The sequence below is a fragment of the Mustela putorius genome, unplaced genomic scaffold (genome assembly GCF_011764305.1).
Source record: "Mustela putorius furo isolate JIRA1106 unplaced genomic scaffold, ASM1176430v1.1 tig00003836_pilon_pilon_pilon, whole genome shotgun sequence".
Classification (NCBI taxonomy): Eukaryota; Metazoa; Chordata; class Mammalia; order Carnivora; family Mustelidae; genus Mustela; species Mustela putorius.
Window position 1 is genome coordinate 1,126,953 of NW_025421989.1, and position 18,510 is coordinate 1,145,462.

Genomic DNA, 18,510 nt, shown 5'->3' on the forward strand with positions numbered 1-18,510 from the left:
AGGGAAATAGAAACCAAAATGACAATGAGATACCACCTCTGAGCTGTCAGAATGGCTAACATTAACAACACGTAAAACAATCAATGTTGGAGACGAGGTGGAGAAGGAGAACTCGCTTACACTGTTGGTGGGAATGCAAGCTGGTGCAGCCACTTTGGAGAACAGTGTGGAGATTCCTTAAGAAATTAAAAATAGAACTTCCCTATGACCCAGCAATTGCACTACTGGGTATTTACCCCAAAGATACAGACATAGAGAACAAAAAGGCCATCTGTACCCCAATACTCATAGCACCAATGTCCACAATAGCTGAACTATGGAAAGAATCTAGATGTCCATCACCAGATGAATGGATATAGAAGATGTGGCATATATACACAATGGAATACTATGCAGCCATCAAAAGGAATAAAATCTTGCCTTTTGCAACGACATGGATGGAACTAGAGGGGGTTATGCTCAGTGATATAAGTCAATTAGAGGCAAATACCACATGATCTTACTCATATGTGGAATTTAAGAAACAAAACAAATGAGCAAGAAGAACAAAGAGACATAGCAAGAAACGGACTCTTGACTCTAGAGAACTGATGGTTACCATAGGGGAGATGGGTGGGCAGAATGGGTCAAATGGGTGGTGGGGATTAAGGACGGCACTTACCATGATGACAACTAAGTAGTATGTAGAATTCTTGAACCACTATATTGTCTCTCTGAAACCAATATTATACCATTGTTAACTATCTGGAATTCAAATAAAAATTTTAAAATGTTACCTAAGGCTACCAGGTAGACCAGAAGTCATCGTCCTAACTTGTCGGATGGCTGGATTTCCATTATTGTACAAGGCAACAGTGGGCTCTGGACACTCTATCCACTGACCAATTGACCCAGGAGAGAGTCATGTTGGAACTGATCTTTTCACAAGCCAGAACCCATCCCTCTAAGATTGGCGTTTATCATGAATGCAAATGGGAATTTATTTACACTGTTGAGTAGAACTCTTTGTTTAAAAAAAAAGAAACATCTTTTTCTAAAGGGATTGACGATGCGTGTCGCAGATGTCACCGCTCACTTGCAGAGAAGGGAACAGCTAGGTAGGGACATGGGACCCGGAGGTCAGGACAGTATTCCTCATCTGGAAGCCAGAGGGCTCTGGAAATAGTCTCCCAAGGCTCCCCCATTCTTACGTTTCAGGTTTTCATGAATTTTCCACGTTTTGGTGAGTTGGTGTTATGGCCCAAACCCCACAGTGAGTCCTCCTGGCCACCAGATGGGGCTCTGCAGACAGGATTTTCTCCCTCTCAGGATAATTTGGGTTTATTCCCCCTGTTATTCCTAAATCTTTTCTTAATACCTCTAATTCATCTTTGTCTTTCAGTTGTGAATGACCGATTCTGCTGCTCCTTCAAAGGGGTGCACCATGGGGGTCTCATTTTTCTTCTCTTCTGTTCTTTCCCCCTCCAAAAAGCTCTTCCACTCCCCCAAAACATTGGCTTTCACAGGATCGAATGGGTGCCCTAAGACAGTATTTCCTGCACGGATTTCTTGTGTCTAACTGTTCTAGGATGTTTCGGCTAGATGTTCAAACTTTCTCAAAGTTTCATCATTCCCCAAATCAGGGGTGATACCTGCATGTGTGTCCTGAGGCAGCTCTAATCAAGGATCCCAAACTTGGTGCTTCAACTGCAGAAGTGTGTCCCTTCTCGCAACTCTGGAGGCCAGAAATCTGAGATCCAGGCGGGGCAGGGCTGCTCAAATCCAGGCGGGGCAGGGTTGGGCTCCCTCCTGAGGTTCTAGGGGAGGGCCCTTCCTGCATCTTCCACCTTCTGGGGTTCCAGGCATCCTTGGGCTGGTGGCTGCATCCGTCCCGTCTCGGCCTCTATCTTCATGTAGTTTCTCCTCTATGTCTCCTCTTCTGTCTCTTTCAAGGATGCCTGTCATTGGGTTTAGGGCCACCCTAATCCAGGATGATCTCATCTCAGATCTTTCGCTTATCCTATGTGCAAAGACCATATCTTAAGACCCCATTCTCAGGTTCCTAAAAGTCAGGATTTGGAACTGTCTTTTAGAGGGCCACCATTTACCCCACCACAGCATTAAACATGTGTTGCCACTTCTTTGACGTTGGCACTAAACACTCAGAAATGGGATTCAGCCATATAGCTGGAGGTAGTTTCTGGATTTTGGCTTTTCGTCTTTTCCTCTATCTCTTAAGTCCTGTCCTCACCCGTTCTACCTACTTATTTGTGCTGGTCCCCACTGCTTGAGGCCAGAACCCTGCCTCAGTTTCCTACCTGCTCTGTGGGACTTCCAAGATGGTCCCCTCTGAGGTTCTTTTCCTACCCGACCGACTGGCTTTCCCACTGCTTTCTAACACTTCTATTTTTGTAAACTAAGTGTTTTTTTTTCTTTTTTAAATACATGTGCTTTGATACATTTCAAAAAAATACTACCACCATCTCCTGCTTTCTGCAAAGTTCCAAATCTCAGTCAATAGACGGCCGTATGAACAAAATAAAGGGATCAAAGAAGTGTTTCACTTCAGGGTCTCCGAAGCCTGCAGTGACATTTATATTCTGCAGTGGGGATAATGCGGGTCAGCAGAGGCATGGACAGGTGATCCTGTTGTCCCTGTGTGAGCTAGTCTAGACTGAAGCATGGTCTGAGCAGATAAAGGTCACTCACCCCAGCCAAAGATGTGCTCGGCCATGGGGCCCAAGTTCATTGAGAACAAAACAAAACAACAGACCAAAAACCAAACAATCCACCGCCCGTTATCCTGTATATTCAAATAAACCTGGTTCCTATCGGGTCATTGAGAACAAAACAAAAGACCAAAAACCAAACAATCCACCACCCATTATCCTGTATATTCAGAAACCCAGGTTCCTATCAGGTCTAATCCTAAAATTTTCTTAGGGGCCAAACCAGAAAACTATATAAAAACCTATACTTAAAAAAAAAAAAAATCTTTCATTGACTCACGCAATCAGGAAGAAAACACCACCATCTGTCCATGAACTTCATTATCAGTCAATTGCTTAGCAAATATGTATTTATCCCCTGGCAGTTGACGGATATTACAAGACACCCACAAAGATAGAAGTTCTATCCTGGGTTAAAGAAGTTCACAGCCAGGACAGGATCCTACAGTCCCTTCTTCCATTCCAAATCTACGCAATTGAAATCGTGTCAAATGTTTGGTTCTACCGTTGTTCACAACCAAGGTTCTTTGTCAACCTGTGAATTCATTACGGTCTCATTTCTCAGCATTCCACAAATACGAAATCAATACCCTCACGTGACTAGACCCTTTGACAGGGGGATGCAGTCATAATTACCACTGGAGAATGACACCGGTGACTTTTTTCCTGGCGATGGCTCACATAATGACTTGGGACATAGTCAAAGCATGGCATAGTATCATGAGAAAAATCCCACGTTGAGAACTTCTTTATATATTAGGGGCAAGACTCAGGACTGGGGATATCCTGATACTTGAAGAGATGACAGCACAAGCTCAAAACTGGGGCTCTGTGTTTATTTCTCCTGGGAAGGATATCTCTTCCATCCACCGTGCTCTTGAATTGTCACTGTGGATTATCATCTTTCCAGAATTTCTGGGTGTGGGGCATACAGTCGGGCAGAAGTCAAGGCGCATCAGCAAACATGCTCATTTTCCAGAGGGACTTTGCTGTGGGCAGATAGGGGCGAGGTGCCCTTTTCCTTCTTGTGTCTGTTCGTATTATTACATTCCCATGTTGATGCCCGTATTTGTCGATGCACGGCGGCACGGCGGACATGTCCGCCTTTACCTCGTCATTACAGCTCAGCGTCTCGGCTGTGGCTGCCCTACAGATGTTTTCCTGATGTCTTTCCTGCCCGGAAAATACCTGTGCATCTTTTTGCTCCTCTGAAGGGAACCGAGAAGCAAAGGGTTGACGTGGGCATCGCCCGAGGAAGTTGTACCTGTCCCTCCCCGCCTCCTCTCTTCATGCTATGTTCATTTCCATCAAAAACAAGCCAAGTGGAAAATGCCTTCCCCCTCCGTTCAGTTCACCGGAGACGTGTCAAGACCTGTAACTGACATTTCCAGCTCGACTCAAGGTTGTGAGGGAGAAAGGAAGGGATGAATCACTCCTTTCGAGGACGGCAAGCAAGCAATCAACTGGGGATCTTACCCTTTGAGACAAAGGAAGTGGGCGTTGGGTGAAACCCACAAAATCTGATCCAAATCTAACCCTTGTCCGAATCACTGCCAAGTGGACAGCCACCCCTGAAACAAAGCAAAAGACGATCTTAAGAAGATGAACCCAGGAAACCATGTTTTATGGGATCGCCGCAGATAAGAGGGGAGGGTTAAGGATTCTTGGAGGTGTGACTTTTGTACCAAGATGGGAAACCGCAGATCCCCTCGGGCGCACTCTGTTCCCAGCCACTCCCTGCAAGTCTATCACCGAGGTGCACAAAAGAGCTCAGACCCAGATACTTTCTCTTAAGTCTCTAAATTTGCGTGAACGATGAGATTAAATTTGCAGGCTTTCTAACCGCGGGGAGGTGATGCTGACAGCTCAAATTACGGGTTTTCACAGCCCCGGTGTTGTGCCTTATTTTCACTTCTCGGAAACAAGAAATAGGCGTGCATAAATTAACCCGAAGAGATATTACAGCCAATAATTAGCCACGCTTGCAGTGAAAAGTATGGGGTTGGTAGCGTGAGTCACAGAATACACAATTTTCTCTTGCTCTGGCACAGAAAATACACTGCATTCAGATTGCTCTGGTGCCAATCATAGCAAGAACCAAATCTATCAAAAAATATTTTTTTGACGGGAAAAACGCAAAAAAAAAAAAAAAAATCCCCAAAACAAACTCAGGACCCAAACAACAGGTGCTGCGTGTTGATTAGAAATCCAATGTGTGTATGTCTTCGTGGCCACTTGAGTTTGGGGGCTCTGGGTAACCAGCAGTGAGACCCCTCACTTTCCTGTCAAGCCCCTCTCTTCCTCTCTCACTATTTATATAAATGAGCCACAGTGGGGATTGGAAATTCCTTAAATCAACCTCATTTTTCCAGGTATACTATTCTTGTAATGTAGTGGCTGACGCTATTGGCTTCATCAATGTTCATATATATATTTTTTTAAGAAAAATAAATTTTTTTTAAGTAGGCTTCATGCAGAGGCTTGGGCTCACCACCCTTGACATCAAGACCCGAGCTGAGATCAAGAGTCCGACGGTCACCCGAAGGGCCACGCAGGTACCCCTCAAGGTTCGTATTCTTGGCAGGGATATTCCTGTAAGTTTGAAATATCCTTTCCCTGTCCTTTGGAAATACAATTTTAAATAATTTTTGAAGCTCTCACCAATCATTTGGAGGGATTTCTCCTTGCTCCAAGCTCTGAATCATATCAGTACCTTGAGGGATCCTTGAAGGTTTCAGAGAACTCAGTTAAGAATTCTTTGACCTGGAGCGTTTTTAATGCGGAGGTAGATCTTTCCAGATTTCATCGTTGAAACTGATTTACTGACATTGGCTTTCCTCGGATAAATTTCGGTAGTGCATGCTTTTCCTGGACTTGTCCCTTTATTTCTGCTTCCCAGAGACATTTGCATAGACCATTGCAAACCACACTGATTTTTTGTGATTAGGGCACCATTTCCAAGTCCGCTTGGGTTATGTGCCCTTTGTCCTTCTTTTCAAATTGCTTTCCAGGGTTTATGTGAATTTTTTTTGTTTCCCGAAAACTAAGACTCTGTTATATTGCAGACACTTTTTTTTTTTTTAAAGATTTTATTTATTTATTTGGGACAGAGAAAGAGAGCTGAGCACAGAGGGCGAGGGAGAAGCAGGTTCCCCGCAGAGCAGAGAGGTTGATGCAAAACTCAATCCCAGGACTCTGGGATCATGACCTGAGCCCAAGGCAGATGCGTCACGGACTGAGACACCCAGGGGATCCTACTAAACACACTGCTTAAAAAATATTTATTGGGAATCTCTTTTAGACCACACAGTGTTCTAGAAGATGGACATAAAGTAATGGATTCCACAGCGTCCACCTAGTGCATACTGATAGAGATACAGCTGTCTCAGCAGACAAGTACCAAAAATAATGGTGTGTCTGTGCATGTGTAGGAAATGCATAATTTCTCAATGTGCGCTACCAAATTCTGGCAAACAGGATGAAGAAAACTGGTAAAAAGTCTACGACAAGGGAACATTTGAACACAAACAAGAGAGGGCAGAAGGAGCCCGTGATGCTCATCTCTGGGTGTTGTAAGTTCTAGCAGGGGTAAGGGGGCAGCCTGTGCAAAGGCCCTGAGATGGACTGCAAATTCCTGCAGAGCAAGGAGGTCCAGGTGTGTTAAATGGAGGGGACAAAATAAATGGTGGTGGAATTGGAGGTCAGACAGGTAGCTTGTGTCCATGCCATTAGGACCTTTGTAGGCTTTGGGAACAAGTTTGGATTTTATACACCCAGGAAAAACTCTATCATTTTTGGGGAGCCTGGGTGGCTCAGTGGGTTAAGCCTCTGCCTTTGGCTCAGGTCATGATCTCAGGGTCCTGGGATCGAGCCCTGCACTGGGCTCTCTGCTCAGCGGGGAGATTGCCTGCTCCTCTCTCTCTCTCTGCCTACTTGTGATCTCTGCCTGTCAAATAAATAAATAAAATCTTTTAAAAAAACTATCATTTCTGCTCTCCATCTCTGTACTCATGTACTAAACTTCTCCTTTAGTAATTAAAAGAAAAATCATTTTCTTGCTTTCTTCAGACCTAGGTTTCTCTTTAAAAGTTCCTCAATCTGGTGCCTCATTCATTATATAAAAACTAAATTCACTCCAAAACGGTCAATCCTCCTCAGCCCCCAACAAAAGTAATTTTTGCCATATCCCCAACATTTCTGAAATGGTATTGATTTGCATCTTTTCCCCTCACCCAACGCCCTTGAAAGGAGAGTTTTAAAATGCCAGTCCCATAGTAGCTTTGTTTGTTGATACCTTGTGATTAAATTCTCACTTCATGCCATAATGGTCAAAAATATGGTTAATCTTATTTACAGGGTACGGATTAATGATGTTTTGCTTCTGAACTAATACATATTTTTCTAAACAATGTGTATTTTATGGACATGGATTTGATTATACAGATCAGCCATTAGATTTTCCTTCTGTGACATAATTTAAATCCTTAATATCCTTATTCTCTCCTTTGTCTTCCTCGATCCGTCATGCTAAAGTGTCTTAATATGAGTTTTATTTCTGGTCACAGGGAAGATGCGGTTATCGGACCCAACACGCCCACTGAAACAAATTGAATGTGTTGGAGGAGCCTATCTTATTAGAAGCATCGCAGCGTGGATGGGAAGGCGTGGAATCATCTGGCCGTGGAATCATCTGGCTGTGGAATCATCTGGCCGTGGTCTCGAGGGAGGCTGTGATGCAGAAGAGTAACAGGATCCTTGGAGACACCTTTTCCCAGAGGGTGTTTTGTGACCTGGTCAAAATTAAACCTCATTTTTAATATCTCCTCCTATTTCTCCAGAAAGAGAAGACAACGGCTTTATGTCCTTTTCAGGATGGGGAGTCTAATTGGAGAAGGGGGGGGGGTGTTTCCTGCACTGAGGTACAATTCTAAAGTTCTACACCAGCGATTCTTGAAATGTGGCACAGGGAAGCCTGGCGGGGAGTGTGGTTCCTTGAGTCAAACTGTTTCATGATAATATGGAGATGACATTTATCTTTTTCGTTCTCCCCCAAGTGTCCAGTGGACTTTTTTGGGGGTGGGGAGGAGAAATATGATGGGGATAACACAGCACATTGAAATCAGAAGCAGCTATGAGTGTGAAAAGGGATTTTCAGGGGTGCCTGGGGTGGCTCAGTGGGTTAAAGCCTCTGCCTCAGGTCATGATTTGAGGGTCCTGGGATTGAGCCCCGCATCGGGCTCTCTGCTCAGCAAGGAGCCTGCTTCCTCCTCTCTCTCTGCCTGCCTTTCTGCCTACTTGTGATCTCTTGTCTGTCAAATAAATAAATAAAATCTTAAAAAAAAAGAAAAAGGATTTGCAAAATGTAAAACAATACCCTTTTATCACTAATATTATCACATTACTGAGACTGTAATACACAGAACATCTATATCCTACTATGTAGGAATACAACATATTCATCATATAATAAGACCATATAATATTTTTCATACAGTGAGAATATAATATACTTATCATAAAGAAGGTATGACTTGTGTTAACAAGCAATGGCTTTATTATCATGACTTTTATTGTTTTTAAAGATTTTTACATTTATTTATGAGAGAGAGAGAGAGGAGGGAGGAGCAGAAGAAGAGAGAGCCGAGCATGGAGCCCAGTGTGGGGCTCAATCTCAGGACCCTTAGATCACAACCTGAGCCAAAACCAAGAGTCGGACACTTAACCAACTATGCCACCCAGGAGCCCCGCCATTACCTTTAAATATATCAATCAATAGATGTGCAAAAATCTTCTGAAATTTTTTTGAAGATTTTATTTGTAAGTAATCTATATACCCAATGGAGGGCTTGAACTCACAACCCTGAGGTCAAGAGTCACATGCTCTACCAACCAGGCATGCCCCCAAATCTTCTCACTTTGCAAAGGCAGCAAATATGAATTGATATAAATTCCATAGACAAAATTCAGGGTCCTCAAGAACTGAGAATGTAAAGAGGTTCTAACCCTAAGGGGTTGGAGAGACACTGACTGTACTTTCAACGTAAGAGTAGACAAGATGCAAAGTTGGGCTCCACCCCAAGAACCTACAGAAGAGGAACGCCAGCACTGAGCTAACAAGACAAGGGGAAGTTCTTGAGAACTTCCAAACATCCATGTACCCTCTTGCAGAGTAGTAGGAGAAATTCTCACCCCTTAGGTGGTACTTCTCCCAAATGCCAAACTCTAAATTTCGTTTAAAATGTTCCTGAATTGATAGCGTCCTCAGGCACAGTGATGAAATTTGAAATATCAAATATATAACAGCTTCTACGGCAAAGGGACCTAACTATTCAGAACGAATAGCATCATTTTATCATGCATTTTGGGCTGAATTTCAACCCCATAGAGACACCCATAAGAACCAAACACATACCTTCTCTGGAGGAACGTGCCTTGCTTCTGGGAAGTAAGGAAAATGAGCAGCTCAAATGTAAAGCTTAGTAAACCCATAAAGACTTAAGTCACTGTGAGCCAATTCTAATGGGCATGAGACACAGAAGAAACAGAGCAACCAAGATTTCAGAGGTCTGAATTATCGGCTACAGATGGGAGTGTGACCAACCTGAGGAAAGCGAAGCTAGCTTAATTCTAAAAAGACCAAATCGAGCTCCCAAAATGAAAAAATAATAAATCATTGATATTTGAAACTCCGTGGATGGGGTTTAAAAGTCGATCAGATATAACTGAAGAGAGAGTTAGTGAACTGGAGGGCTCGATGATCCAGAAGCTGGCACGGAGGGACATCGAAATTAAACACATGAAAGAGATGGGAAGAATTGCCAAAGGTACAAGAAGAGTTAACGAACGTTAGAAAGACAGGAGAGAGAGTAAGCCAACAGGAATATTTGAAGATCTGTTGACTGAGAATCCACCAGAATCGAAAAGGCAGCAACCCATACGTATAGGAAATAACACCAGTCTCCAGAAGACCAAAAATAAAGGTACACACACACATCAGATGAAATTTCAGAATATCAAAGATAAAAAATCTTAAAAGCAGCCAGAGAATAATAATAAAAAAAATTAACAAATTTCAAAGGCTGGAGGGTAAGGCTTACAACTGACGTCTCTATCAAGCGGTGAAAGCCAGCAATATAAGACGACAGAAAAATAAAAATAATTTAAGGGTTGGTTGAAAGGAAGTCGATCCCCGAGAAAATACCTTTCAAAAATAAGTGCTTAAATCAATACAGCTGCAAAAAAACAATACCCAGAGAACATTTTTTTGTGAGCGGACCATCACAGCAGGAAAGTGTAAAGACTGTATTAAGAAAATTGAAACTAACCCAAGCTGGAACCCGTAAGAGTACAAGAGGTGAAGAAATCAGAAAATGGGAAACACAGAGGCAGATCTGCACAAACACTGAATGTGTAACACAGTCTTACTCACGCCCTGTGGAGACGGAACAGCTGGTCGTCAAGGAAGCAGCCACGTCTGAAATTAGTGCTTACCAAAGAAAATTTTCCAAGGGAAGGATTAAAAGTAATTTTTAGGGTGTACAAAGTTTATGCAAGTGGTGTCATATTGGATATTGGATATTTTGCATGTGTTCAGGGTTCATTACATCGATATATCCTACCCTATGGGTCATATAAATGTGATCTTCTAGGACCCCATAGCTCCATCTTGGTGCTCTGCTAGGATGCTTAGGAATGAAATGTGGAGGGTGCCTCACTGGATATTGTCTAAACCAGACCAGAAATGCCAGCAGGAGTCTTGCAGAAAGTGGGTATCCCTCAGAGCTCTGCTGAGCAGTCTTTCTGCCTCCCCTGGCACATGTGTGTGTACACACACACACACACACACACACTGCAGAATTCTCCACTTACTGTTGGCCTAGCAATTGTCTTCGTAAGCCCAGCATATTTTATTTCCTTTCGTATCGGCAACAGGCTGCCAATCAATGCTGAAAGCCACCTCATGGAAGGTTGACAGAGGGAGACAGACTCGTGGCTGGATGTGATAAAAGCAGAAATATTGGTTGCAAAGAATGGGACTTTGGAAGTGAATGATGGCGTTCTACCTGTCACATCAGACAATGCTACATGATCGCTTCTTTCCATTAGTCTTTCTTCGTGGGATGAAATATTCTATTCTGAAATATTCTATTCCCTCTGTTGGCTCACTCACTGGTTTGTTTACTAAAAAATGAATAGCAATGACAGACCAATATCATTGATCTGCCCTTATATATGACATGGTTATAGCTCAACTACTTTTTAGAAAGACTCTACACTGGTTTTTAAAAACAAACAAACGAACAAACAAACAAACTTGGGAGATACCGTCTGAAGGTCTGCCTGACCTCACTTCACAGCATCAGTTTTTTACAACTCACACTACCATCTGTATGCAGAGCACACGAATCCCCCTGTCGCAACAGCAGGTGTTCACACACATGGAACTCAGCCCCAAGTCTGTGCATTTCCAGGGTTCAGTTTATGGGAGTTAATTTTGTACATTCCTCAAATCACTTCTGATCATCCGGGACAATACACCTGAAAGGATTCAAAATGTTTAACTTCCTTCTTTGGAAACCTCATTTCAAAGGACATCCAGCGACGGCTGTTGAACAAGGCATTTCTCAGCAGAAGTATCCTTCCACGGTGATTTTCACATCAATTTATGTAGTCTCATTTCATATAGACTAATATTCCCCCTCGTCCTCGTTAAATCTTTGGGGAAAAATGTGAACCGATGGAGTAATACGTCAAAGTGGATGCCTCCTGAACTGGATTTGCTTTCGCTTCTTTGGAAAATCATAGTAAAGTCATCACCACTTTATATATTCAACCGATACTTAGTGGACACGGATGTCACGTCAGCCAAGAAGAGCAGAGACATGTAACACCTCTCTGTCTCCCACGCCGTGCCACTCACATTCAATAAGGTCCAACGGCATATAAAAAATGTTAGCGTTTGAAACCCAATTCTATTCTTCCCAAAATCCATAGCAGAAGCCCTAGGAGAAGCATTCCAATATTTGCCTTAAACTGTGTTTATTCAGACCAAGAAAGATCTTATAAGAAAACTCAAAACTGAAGTGTGCATGATCTTAATTTTTGAGATGTGCCTCATAACTTAGCAAAAAGTGTCCTCCTCATCACCATCAGCACCACCATCACCACCACCATCATCATCACCACCATCATCATCCCCATCATTACCAGATGCCATTGGAGCTTCCAGGGGAACAACCTGACCCCAAAAGACCTTCTCCTCCTTTCCTTTACCCCAAGAAGACAGTGGTCTGACTGATTATTTCGTTGGAGCTGCAGAGCATCCTCGGTGGCCTAGAAACAGCTCAAACTGATGCCCGAACCTCCTTGTGAGACACCGTCTAAATGGCCTGTTGACAAATTGGTCTGGTCTGAGCATCCTAAATGATTTTCAGTGCAGCTTCTGTTCCTGTACAGTCATTTGTTGCACTGTCACTCTACAGTTCCCTGGGAATAAATTAATGAAAACTGAACTGAATGTCTTCTTTTTCTCTCCTTTAACGTCCCTGTAACAAGTATTGTTTTTTTTTTTTTTTCCTCTCTCTCTCTGTGAGAACTCACTGTCCTGAACAAGTGTAGGCACAGAAATCTTCATTTTGTTACTTCACCCTTCTAGCGGGAGTAAGGATGAGCCATCTCTGGTTATGGCCATCTGGATACTAAAATACTCACTTGGCTCCATCAACTAATTTTGAAACAGTGGCTTGAGACGTCTGGTGTGCATCTGTGAGAGTGAACTTAGATATAAGTCAGAGAAGGGATCCAAAACACCTATGCTTGGAAAATACACTAGGAAAGAATTGGAGGAGAAAATGAAAAGCAGTAGTATTCATTAAGATCAGATGTCGTTGTATCTGACCAGACCAAAGGCACAGGTTTTCTTACAGCCACAGCTCATGCCATACCAGAGTCCCATGCGGGAGCCACAGATAATCAAGGGTGTCCAATTAACCATTGGCTTCTGAGCTTCTGTGCCTGACAGTTGCATTTTGGCCCCGTTTAGTGAGACCTGGTAGTGTATTCTTAGCAAAGTTAGACCCTGAGATCCAAGTCTTCATGTATCTGGGAGGGCAGCCCACCTGACTGCTGTGGGTCAAGGAGGCCTGCCTGCAACCTCACAGGTTCAAATAATCAGTCAAGCAGATGAATGGTGTCAGGTTGCCAAGATGAAGTGGTAAAGTGTCCAGGGAAAGGAGCCTGGTGAGGAAAAGTCAGGCAGGAAAACTCTGGAAATTGAGCCTAGGAGACTTTTGTCATTGGATGAGCGATTAATCTATCCATGGATCCATCCATCCACTCATCTCTCCACCCACCCACCGTTCCATCTACCCACCCACCCATCGACCTATCTATCCAACCAACCACCTACCCAACTATCCACCCAGGTATCCATCCAGTCACCCAGTATCCATCCATCCATCCATCCATCCATCCACCCATCTGTTCCCTCATGCTTGCATGCAGGCAAGCATCCATTTAACATACAAGCATGATATACAAAGAACTTCTCCAGCCTTGGGAACACAAGGAACATGCAAAGATATGGTCCAGTTACCAGAACTTGAGGTTCCCAGCCAGGGTTGAGACTCCAGGAAGAGAGAACATGGACTACAGGAGAAAGGGAGAGACTCTTGGGATCAGTAATTCAGATGCAGCAATCTCTTGCTTTAGAAGACTGACTGACCACAGAGAGCATGGTGGGCGATGATGTAGGGTCTAAGTCAGCATCTGGAGATCAGCACCAAAGTCTTCCCTAATCAGGCAGCCTAGTGAGAAAAGGACCATAAGTCTACCCTTTCCATGAAGGTACCACTACAAAAGGGGTTTTCTCTGTGGTCTGCCTTAAATCTTCCTTGCTCAGGGCCAGATGGATCTGGGAACGGACATGGAAATGAGCCTCTTAGTAGAGATACTGGGAGGGGGCAGTGAAGGACTCTCTGGATGAAGAAAGAGGAAAATGAAACCCATGAGCAAAAGTTGGAGAGAAGGTGCAGAAGTGAAAAGAATCTAGAGCAGATGTTGGCACAGAAAGCAGAAAAGTATATCCAAAGCAAGAGTACTTGGCTTACTCAATTAAGCATCCAACTCTTGATTTTGACTCAGGTTATGCTCCTAGGGTCCTGAGATTGAGCCCCAGGTTGGGCTCTATGCTCAGCAGGGAATCTGCTTAAGAATTCTCTCCATCTCCCTCTACTTCTCCCAGCACTCACTCACACATACTCTCTTTCTGAGCTTCATATCAATTAATAAATCTTAAAAAAAATATCCATGGCAGAATTCTGGGAGCACAGAATGTTATTTATGAGGGTCTTGTTTGCAGGACATGAAATCCAGGCCAGTTGCAGGACAGATGGTGGGTCATGGAAGATGCATGGCTGGGGAGACTTGAGGACAGGAGGAGGTGGCCAGGTGGCCACGGACTTTGTATTGTAGGCAATGAGACACTGGTGGAGGCGTGGGAAGTAGGTCACTCTAATGCATCACCCGGATTCTAGCGCAGAGAGTAGAAATGGGGAAATCAATTAGGAGACCATTATAAGTAGAAAGAACAGCTCCCAGTAAGAGGGTGACAACAAAGAAACAAAGGTGCCAGAGAGATTTGGAAAAGTGGGCTAGGTACAGGAATGTGAGCTGCACCGATGTTTCAAAATCGCTCCCTCTGAAGGGATAGTGAAGGTGGGTGCTTACGTGTGTGTCCTCGCAAGAAACCACTGAGTTCCTAGAATAGAATAAACGGAAGATGTTTATTATGAAGATATTTATCTTCTTACAGATGACATGGGCAGCAGGGGAATGTGTCAATGATATAATTAAAAGTACCGTGTGAACAAGAGAGGGAAGCTTTACTGAGAACACGAAGCATCCATAATGATGTGCTTGTGGGAAATTCAGACTTTTCAAGGGAAGTGGCCCCATCACAATTCAACTTTACAGACAAACAAAATCCTGGGGTATGACTACAGAAAGCAGTTAACTGTTTTTGACTAGACTCATTTTAATTTAGTTAAGGAGCAAATACAATTTTTATAAAGATTTATTGATTTACTAGAGAGAGAGAGAGAGAGAGACAGAGCAAGAGAAGGAGAGGGGCAGAGGGAGAGGGAGAGAATCTCAAGCAGACCTTGAGTTGAACATGGAGCCTGTCTGTGGGGCTTGATCCGAGGACCCTGAGATCACGACCTGAGCCAAAAAAATCAAGAGTCTGACACTCAATTGACTTGTTAGAATTATGAGGTCAAAGCACGAGGCAGACGCAACCAGCAGAGAAAACAAAGTGATGGTGATAACATACGGGACCTTCAGCCAACACATAGGTCTGAATTCTACTGGAAGAAAAGACAACTTAAATGGGGATTTCCCCTGTTCGTGTGTGATCTTCATGTTGGAGCAGCCTGCGAATCAACAGAGTTACCTATGACAACGGTCATCCTTGAGTACCATTAGAGTCAGAATGCTAAGGACAAGGGGCCCAGCTTTCTCTGTCCACACCTTGATAACTGGAAGGGAACGAGGAAGTTGAGTAGGTTCCTACAGACCGGCAACAGTCTTGAGAAGCTAAAAGGAGGAGAGAGATCGCTTCTCGTGTTTCAGAGGGGGGCATTGGCGTGGCGTCCTCCCGCTAAGAACTGGGTGGTACAAGAAATAAGTCGGCCCGGGATTTAAAACTGAGAACCGCACACACTCACATCTTGCCAAAAGGAGGTGACCAGCCATCGGGTGGATCCAAACCAAGAGCCTGTCTATAACTGTTTAACTGAGGAGTTGGGGAACACCCAACATTCCAATGAAGACAACCTGGCTTGGATCTGGAGGCAGGCAGAAACGTGACGGGGATTTAATACGTGGGAACCCAGTGAATCATGTTATTCTGGGTACACAGAAAGGCTGTGTTAATTAGAAGAGAAACAAGCAGCTTCTACCATGATTGGCCAGAATGTTGAGGGGAACAATGAAAGCTTCATATGATAGATGTAAATAAGTGGTATATATATATATAACTGAATATTCTCAGAGTCTCCAGTTAGTACATATACAATAAAAAAAATGTATTATGATAGAAAAATACACCAGTGTGTTAATCAAATATATGTGTGTGTGTATATATATATTTGCACCTGTATTTAGGGCATATTTCTATGGCTGTGTAGGCTCAAACACTCAAAACGTGTCTATACCGAGGGGCACCGCCCAGCTCTAACATGGTAAAAGTCCTCTATGAACTCCTAAGGAGAGGAAATCCAACAAGAAATGTCTCTTCGACATTTATAGGTTGAGTCTTGTGATATCTGCTGACCATCTTTCTGATTTAGTGTTCTGAGGAATGCATTTTGGGACAATCTGGACAGGACATAGAAAGGTGACACCCAAGGAGTGTCCCTTGGCATTGCTCATCTGTCCCTGATGGTGGGGTGCCCATGTGAGCCAAAGGATGCCCAGTTTGGTGGCAGAGCCTGTCCTGGTGCCCATCTAAGTCGTCTTTCTCCTCCCCCCACAGTTTTAGGTTGACACACAATTCGTGCGGCCAAGAAGAGGGAGAAGAACCCAAGTCTGGAGGATTTCTGGCATCTGGAGAAAGAAAAGAGGAAGAACAGGAGGCAGAGATCAACAGATCTTGAGGCAGAGAAGAAGAAGGTGGTCCCAACATTGAGCAGAATCATGGCAGCCCAGACTAGGAGCTGATGGATGATGGGGAAGCCAATGGGTAGATCACCCAAGAGAGAGGAGGCAGACACCAGCAGAAAGCCCATCACATGAGCATTTGGACTTGCAAGCTTATGAGTAGAAGCCATCCAGGGAAAGTTGTAAGAAGTTGAGTTGAGGTTGGTGGCAGTTATGAGGTTGGCAAAGAAAAGGGCACTGTCTTCACTGGACAGTTACCCTCAACTCTCCCTGTGGTCTGGGGTTAGAAATCAAGAAGAAATTCTGTCTTGTTATAATTATGACCATAGCACGAATTTCCAAGGGAAGTCTTAACTTTCATTTTCTGAGTGTTGTGTTGTTATGAAAAAGTTAGACAATTTTCTTCCAGCTGTGTCTTGAGTTCAGTCCAATGATGGAACCACAGACTTTACCAAGAGGGCCCACGCACAGCAGCTTTTTGGGGAAAAAAAAAAAAAAAAGAATGTCAGGTGAAATTGCTTTGAGCTGCCAAAAATCTAACAAACAGCCCACTGTCAATTACTTGTCATGGGCTCCTTGGTGCTTTGCAAAGCTTATTTTAGCTTTTAGGAAAATCTACTTATCCCAAAATAAATGCCCGCAGTGCATTGCTGTAGGAGAAATAAAGCCACACCGTTCAATGGAAGACTGTGCAGGGGAATTATCCTGGTGTAAGTACACTGGCTAAATTACTTTAGAAAATACTAAAGGAGCTAAGCTACCGTGGCCCTTCACAAAGAAGACGAGCATACAGCAGTCTTGTTCTCAGAAACCGCAAGAAGAATTAGGTCTGTAAACTGTGCGTCAGGCACAGCTAGAATGGGAGGGTCCTCCTTGAGAATTAGGGATTGTGCTGGACTGACAGCATCTACCCATAGGTTGGTCTAATCCCAGCAATGGAGATCTGCAAACAACTGTGTATGAGACATCTGTTCTTAATTGTCTTTTAGTTTATTTCTTGGAATGGCGGATGCCATCCACCGGAAAATGGAATTGGTGAGGAGAAGGTTTGCAACCACTGCATCTTCCCAGTTTGGGTCCAGGGTTGAGATTTTTAAGATCTAGATGCAAACACTCAAAGGATACCCTTGGATGAAGACATTTCATGAGATCATGTCCCAGCTCGAAATGCGTATTTTATGCTAGCCATGCCACTAAGTGATACTATTTTAAATCACTTTGGAGAAACATCTCTACCTCTACAGTCTAATTTCCAAACTGATCCATGGCCAGAAAGATCCATAGAGATTCAATGATATGACAGATTTTTTTTCCTCATCCCATAGAATCACATGGCTGTCTACCCTTGTGGGGTGCTCTATTACATAAAAATTTGTTTTCTCTCCCTGTGCATGTTGTAACTGGTTTTTCCAAGTCTTGAGCCGTCCCCCTCCCCCATGAAAATGTTCATCCTTCTTTCCAATTGTAAACTCTGAATGTCATGGTCACATTCCTAAAGGTGTATATCACTCCACCTTGACCAAGTCTTGTCATCATGTCAGAAGCAGATGATGATACACTTGCTGGGGTCAGTAGTCACTTGGGGACAGAGTAACCCTGTGGTGTAAGCCGATAATCTCCAAAAGCCAGCCTGGCCCATCTCTTTGTTGATTTTGGTAGACTTTTGGTGACTCATTCAGCGTCCAGCAAAGCAAACACGTATGGGTGAAGACATTTCATATTCTATTTTCCAGCATCCTGACAACAGGAAAACTGCAGAGTATTTCTGTAACATATGGTTGCCTCCTCTTCTCAAACACCCAAGGCATTGCTCAAGAAACAGAGAATTTAGAATGTTCTATCGTGTTCTAAATGGACATCCCAACCTGAGCCATCTGAGAGAGCCCTATACGCTTTCTAATCTAAATATAAATAGGGAGGTTTGGTGATTCATCTCTCCAATTCTGCTTTATTTGTGTGTTTAGGTGTGTCTTCTCTCCCCTCTCGCTGGGTGGCAGAGAAAAGCCTTCCTAGCGGGATGAAATGAAGGCTTCCCATGGCAACCAGAAAACAGCAGACTCGCTCACCACCCTCCAATAACCCCATGAGAAGAGGATCAATATCTATTGGAGACAGAGTTCAGCGGCTGGGGTGAAGGGACCAG

At 43.6% G+C, this 18,510-nt stretch overlaps 1 protein-coding gene across 3 annotated transcripts in view; it reads right to left on the reverse strand.

Annotated features, from left to right (window-relative positions):
* The window catches only part of DHRSX (dehydrogenase/reductase X-linked), a 212,553-nt gene that overhangs the window by 28,375 nt on the left and 165,668 nt on the right, over positions 1–18,510 (reverse strand). For 2 of the 3 annotated variants that reach the window (XR_006609438.1, XR_006609436.1), the window contains exon 9: positions 4,185–4,279. The exons of the other annotated variant lie outside the window; for it this stretch is intronic. The gene's annotated coding sequence lies outside the window, so the exon portion shown is untranslated. The remainder of the gene's footprint in view (positions 1–4,184; positions 4,280–18,510) is intronic. 3 annotated transcript variants of the gene reach the window in all.